Genomic DNA, 5,000 nt, shown 5'->3' on the forward strand with positions numbered 1-5,000 from the left:
GAGAAAAGAAAACTCTCTCTCTCTCTCTCTCTCTCTCTCTCTCTCTCTCTCTCTCTCTCTCTCTCTCTCTCTCTCTCTCTCTCTCTCTCTCTCTCTCTCTCTCTCTCTCTCTCCTGTCAGAAAAGATCACGGTAAGAAGCGAACAAAGAAAAGAATGAAAACATATATTAGAAAAGAATGGAAGAAGTGGAGAAGAAGAGGAAAGATTGAAGGCTGGGCAAGGAGCAGGAGGAGGAGGAGGAGGAGGAGGAAGAGGAGAAAAATATCAAACTAAAGGAGAAAGTGAAAAAGATGAAGAAAACAACGACAATAGTAAGAAAACAAGAACAAGAGTAGTAGTAGTAGTAGTAGTAGTAGTAGTAGTAGTAGGAGTAGGAGTAGGAGTAGGAGTAGGAGTAGTAGTAGTAGTAGTAGTAGTAGTAGTAGTAGTAGTAGTAGTAGTAGTAGTAGTAGTAGTAGCAGTAAAGGAAGAATAAAACAAATACAAGATGATGACAAATCAATATTAACACCACCACCACCACCACCACCACCACCGCAAACAACAACAACGACAACAATAACAACAACAACAATTCAAAACCAACAAATCAACTAAAAACCATGATAATTCAAAACACAACTTAACTAATACAAGAGAGAGAGAGAGAGAGAGAGAGAGAGAGAGAGAGAGAGAGAGAGAGAGAGAGCAGCTAGCTAGTGGTGGTTATTGCCCAGCCATAACTCCCGGGCAACCAGCTGCCTGCCTCCCTACAGCTGGTCCCCATCCCAGCTGTGGCGAATACTTGGAATAAACCCCTGCTGCCTAACAACCACCTGTGTGTGTGTGCGTGTGTGTGCGTGTGTGTGTGTGTGTGTGTTGAAGGGACAGATAGTGAAGGAACAGGTAAACAAGATAGACAAGTTAAACTGAAAAGGACAAACAGGTGATGAGGATGAAAATACGAAAGATACAGGATTTGAAAGACTTGCAGGTGAGTTTGAAGGCTGGACGGGTGAAGGAATAGGAGAGTGGGATAAAGACTGTTGAGAAATTGAATAAGAGTGAATGGGTGACGAGGATAACAAAATAAAAGAGAGAGAGAGTTAAAAAGGTGTTTGTGTTTGTGTGTTTGTGTTTTCATATTCAACTGCTTATTTACATTTTAACTTGAGAGTGCGCTTTCTCTCTCTCTCTCTCTCTCTCTCTCTCTCTCTCTCTCTCTCTCTCTCTCTCTCTCTCTCATAACCCATACACTCTAAACCTGATCAACTTTCACTTTCATCTCGCATGCATAAGATCAACTTCCCTCCCTGCTTTCCCTCCTTTCCCTCCCTGCGTCTCGCCTTTCTCTCCGGCAGGTAAAGGTAACTACGTTTATACACTGCACCATCCCTCCTTCCTTCCCTCCCTTCCTCCCTCCCACCTTCCTTCCTTAACAAACAAAGAGGTGGTCGCCTCACCTGATGAAAAGACGAAAACCGAGTGATGTCGAAGCGAGAGACTGTTTTATCTCTTCGTCTATATCGGTGCTTAGGGGAAAGAGAGAGAAGGAGAGCCGGAGTGAGGGAGAGGGGGTGAAAGGAGAGAGGGAGTGGGTTCCAGGAGGTGGTATAGGAGGATATAATGGCTGGATGGGGAAGGATGGAAGGGAAGGAGTGTGTGTGTGTGTGTGTGTGTGTGTGTGTGTGTGTGTGTGTGTGTGTGTGTGTGGAAAGAGGAGGAAAAGGAGGAAAGGAGAGAAGGAAAAGAGGATGGAAAGTTGGAGCTGATAACACCTGTGAGATAATACTACGAGATAATAGAGAGAGAGAGAGAGAGAGAGAGAGAGAGAGAGAGAGAGAGAGAGAGAGAGAGAGAGAGAGAGAGAGAGAGAGAGAATCAAATTAAGAAATGAAACTGAAGCATTACTGATACTGAAACTGAAATAAAATATAATAAAACAAAACAACAACAACAACAACAACAACAACAACAACAACAACAACAACAATAAACAACAACAACAACAACAACAAACAACAACAACAACAACAACAACAACAACAACAACAACAACAACAACAACAACAACAACAACAACAACAACAACAACAACAACAACAACAACAACAACAACAACAACAACAACAACAACAACAACAACAACAACAACAACAACAACAACAACAACAACAACAACAACAACAACAACAACAACAACAACAACAACAACAACCAACATTAACAGCATTCTCACCATCAATGTATACTTAAGTTTTGGAGTCTTAAGAGAACTGCTTTCAGTGACTATACCTGAAGTTTTGTGTCCGTTATCGTTAATCTGACTAATAGCTTTGTGTCATGTGTAATAATCAAACTTATATTACAATGCAGGACACAAACTGCTTCTTTTCCATAAACGTTTTTCTCCTTAGACATGTATTTTTAAAGCCCATACTTCACATGTTTTCCGTCACCCCAAAACCCCCGATTCCCCACAGTACCCCAATCTTTAACCCCTTCAGTACCATTACACATTTCCGTACTCATTCTGGTCACTATTTGATGATTTTATACAGCTTCACAAACTCACGTGGGGATTGAAATAGAGAAGACTCTGGCCATTAAACCTCTGACCTTCATAGACCCTTCATAATGTCAATACAATCGTCTAATCACACTTAAAACTATAGATGAAAATACGTCCCGGTGCCGAAGGGGTTAAGGGGTTGTGAGGGTGGGGACAGTTATAGGAACTGCCACATGTTGGCCAGCATGTTCATATCTTTTTGTATTCAGCCGTGAATTTAGTAGTGCTAGTTTATATTTGAAAATGCCGAAGTACTATTATTCATTTGTATCTTGTTGTTATCGCCCTCCTCCTCCTCCTCCTCCTCCTCCTCCTCCTCCTCCTCCTCCTCCTCCTCCTCCTTTTCCTCCTCCACCTCCTCCTCCTCCTCCACCTCCTCCTCCTCCTCTTCCTCCATAATCCCTAGTGGGGTCGGCCGCTCTCACACAAGTTGTCTCCAGTATACATATCTCTGCTCTGTATCTCCATTGAATCCCAGCTGCCTCGTGTCTCTCTCAGTTCTGTCCTTCTAGCTAAATCTGTCTTCTTCTCGATCTTCTCCATTCCACTTGGCTCCTCCTCGCCCTCTCCTCAGGTATTGTCGGTTCAGATTCGAGATTCTTGTTAAAGCTAGTGTCAATGAAAGGTGCTTTAATATTAAGACGAATATCATTGTTTGAGCTTAACCAGTAGAAGAAAATGGGATAGAGAGGAAAGGAGAGAAGTGCGAGACAGGAGAGAGCTTTCATGTGGAGGGAAATGGAGGTGGAAAATTTGAAGGAATGAAGGAGAGGGATGGAGGAAAGCTGATACATGTTAAAAGGAAAAAGAATCCTTATTTGAAAGCTTTCTTGAGGGGAGGACGGGGTAATTAAACACACACACACACACACACACACACACACACACACACACACACACACACACACACACACACACATACAAACACACAAACAAACACGTCATGCAGCACGTAGTGATAGTGTATATAACCCATTCTATTCTTGCATTTCACGGGACACACAGGCAGACTTTAAATTAAATCCATCTGACAGGTGACTAGGTTATCCTCTCTCTCTCTCTCTCTCTCTCTCTCTCTCTCTCTCTCTCTCTCTCTCTCTCTGCTTAACCGCTAATGTAGTTCAGAGGCTTAGTAACAATCCCTTATAATTGAGTTGCTTTAATTAAAATAGTCTATCTGATCATAGAGAAGAGAGAGAGAGAGAGAGAGAGAGAGAGAGAGAGAGAGAGAGATTATTACTATTCTTACTCTTCTTCCGTCGTACGTTTCCTTCTGGTCCTCTTACTCCTCCTCCTCCTCCTCCTCCTCCTCCTCATTGTTAAGAGACAAATAATGAAATACTCGAATTACACATCTCGCGGTCCATTAATTTTCATACCTGTGCTTGCTGCTATTGTTATTATTATTATTATTATTATTATTATTATCATTATTATTATTATTATTATTGTTGTTGTTGTTTTTGTTGTTAAGATTGGTGGTGATGGTGATGATGAGGTAGTTTGAAGGTTCTATTGACAGATTAGTATGATATCTACTCTATCAATAGCACAAAAGACTCTTACAAAAAAGGTTTCTCATATCTGAGGGCTTTCAAAATTGTGGCAACATAACCTACATTCTTAAAAAACTCAAATTTCAGTCACACGGGTTTTTAAGGGTAGTTTGAAGGTTCTATAGACATTATTATGATATCTACTCTATCATAAGTAACACTGCCCGCTATTAAGAATTAAGAAAATGAATAGAAAAAAAAAGTATTATTTTAAATTTGATTAGTACCCCAGAGCGGGACTAGGGGGTAGCCGCGCACAGGCTGGGTTAGGGGCATAGGAGGATCATGGTGTTAATCTAAATATTTAACAATGAAATAACAAAAACATGAATTAAAGAATATATTACAATTATCCTGCATTGTCCTTATTTCAAAGTCCACCACTATTAACTACCTTTCTTGTTGCAGCACACCCTAACTTTGAGTATCAGCAAGTGAAATGCTAAAAAACAAACAACAACAAGAAGCACCACTTACCGCATAGCTTGTTGACTCACGTTCACTCCGCCTTGGGTTAACTCTTGTCCTGTGTTGATGTTTGCTTCTTTTCTCTCCCCCTAACGCCGTGGTGTTTGTTTCTCTGACTTGAATATGAACTCAGCGGTGCGTCATTCCTTTCTCGACTCTATTTTTCATTCCAGAAGGAAGCGGGGTGACAAAACTTGGTCAAAAAGAGTGAAAATAGAGACGATAACTCGGGGTAAAAAAGATCTCAATCTAGACTGCCATTTCTCGTTTTCTGTGACTCAGTATCTCTGAAGCCTCAATTTTAGTTATAACTAATGTAATATTGGGATTATTTATTTACGTATATTCGTATCACATTATTACCTTCAATTATTTCATTTTATTTTGTTGAATGAGTAAGTAGAATCAGTAAGTAGCCTCTCTC

General features: G+C 40.7%; 1 protein-coding gene across 2 annotated transcripts in view; it reads right to left on the reverse strand.

The window, feature by feature from the left end:
* LOC123509645 (dipeptidase 1-like) overlaps positions 1-4,747 on the reverse strand; it is a 139,738-nt gene extending 134,991 nt beyond the window's left edge. For both annotated transcript variants that reach the window (XM_045264090.1, XM_045264088.1), the window contains exon 1: positions 4,586-4,747. The gene's annotated coding sequence lies outside the window, so the exon portion shown is untranslated. The remainder of the gene's footprint in view (positions 1-4,585) is intronic.
* Positions 4,748-5,000: the final 253 nt, after the last annotated feature.

Source organism: Portunus trituberculatus, chromosome 27 (genome assembly GCF_017591435.1).
Source record: "Portunus trituberculatus isolate SZX2019 chromosome 27, ASM1759143v1, whole genome shotgun sequence".
Taxonomy (NCBI): Eukaryota; Metazoa; Arthropoda; class Malacostraca; order Decapoda; family Portunidae; genus Portunus; species Portunus trituberculatus.